The sequence below is a fragment of the Vombatus ursinus genome, unplaced genomic scaffold (assembly GCF_900497805.2).
Source record: "Vombatus ursinus unplaced genomic scaffold, bare-nosed wombat genome assembly UNPS02014932.1, whole genome shotgun sequence".
NCBI lineage: Eukaryota > Metazoa > Chordata > Mammalia > Diprotodontia > Vombatidae > Vombatus > Vombatus ursinus.
In genome coordinates, this window is record NW_020954710.1 from 13,690,980 (window position 1) to 13,692,557 (window position 1,578).

The following is a 1,578-nucleotide window of genomic DNA, read 5'->3' on the forward strand; positions in this document are numbered from 1 at the left end:
GTCACGGCTCTCCGATGTTGCTTTTTTTAAAGGGCTTCTGAAGACTTCAGACGCCATTTCCCAAAATAGCCTAAGTAATTGTGGGAACAGATGTGAGCCTTCTAGAGGCTATGTTCAAGTGGTAGGCAATACAATCATTCTCTTACCATCACCACCAAGTACTTACCCCCAAAGTGCCCCTCCTTCCCACCATCTATATGCATACATCCTCTCCTACTGTTTCAATTTCATTTACGTAGGGAGAAAGGTGGGAAGGTGTGGGGTATTAATGTTGTTTAAAAAAATCTTCAGCCTGGCTTCTTGAACCTATAGGTTGGTCCTTGGCCCTACTAAGAGCAATTTTGAACTCCATGTGGATTTCCTACCGAGAAGCTGTGAGTCACAAAAAAATGCTTTCTGGACACACTTGTGTAATATTTATCAACACATCGTTTATATGGAAGATAGGGAGACTTTTTTTCAGTGTTTCTTTTTCTATTATGATAATTCTATCTTACCTCTGTATGCATCTATTTATATTCTTTTCCCCCAATAAAGCCTTTCTTTGTCTTTACCCCAAATCCCAACTTAAAGTGTGATTCCTTCCTTACAGGAAGTCTTAGGGGTCATCATTTTGATACAATCAAAAGATCATTAGTTCATAGAGGACCTAGCTTCAAATATCACCCCTTCTACCTTTTGCCTGCAGGCCTTTGAACAAGTAATTTCAGTGCTCTGGGCCTCAATTTCCTATCTATAAAATGAGGGAGTTAGATGAGATGGTCTCTGAGGTATGCTTATCTTTTAGCTGAAAGGATTGGGAAAGGCAACTTGGAAATGCTTGCACCTGAGCTAAGCTATAAAAAAGATGATTCTGATAGATGGGGGAAAGAGGAGACGGAGCACATTCTAGGCACAGGAGATGCCGTTGCACAAATTCAGAGACTTGGTGGAGGATAGGTTGAAATCAGGGAACAGGTCCATGGATCCACTTTAGCTGGAAAATATGGTATATGAAAGGAAGTTATATGAAATAAGGTTAAAGTGATAGGAGATCTGGGTTACAATCTCATCTCCAGACATTTGCCCAGCAATGTGAGCATGTTCAATTCACTTAAACTCTCTAAACTTCAATTTACTGATATGTTAAATGAGAATGATATTAACAGCAACTACACCACAGGGTTGTTGAGGGCATCAAATGAGATAATGCACGGAAAACCCTTTGTAAAACATAAGGCACCAAATGTGAACTATTATTCTTACTTAAACTACATATAATTTCCATCATCTTAACAGTATTATGCACATAGTAGGATCCTGATAAGTGTCTGCTGAATAAATGTATGAATAAATCTAGTTTCTAATGAAGAGATACTTTGCTGGTGGTGAAGGTGGTGATAATGATGGTAAGGACTAATGATGCTGGCAGCCAGGAACTGGATCTATAAGCTCCATGAAAACATGAAAAATGCACTGGCATTGTTCTATAACCCATAGTGCTTCCTGTCCTGCATCAAAGAAAGAAGGAAAGGAAAGAAAGAAGGCAGGCAGGAAGGAAGGAAGGAAGGAAGGAAGGAAGGAAGGAAGGAAGGAAGG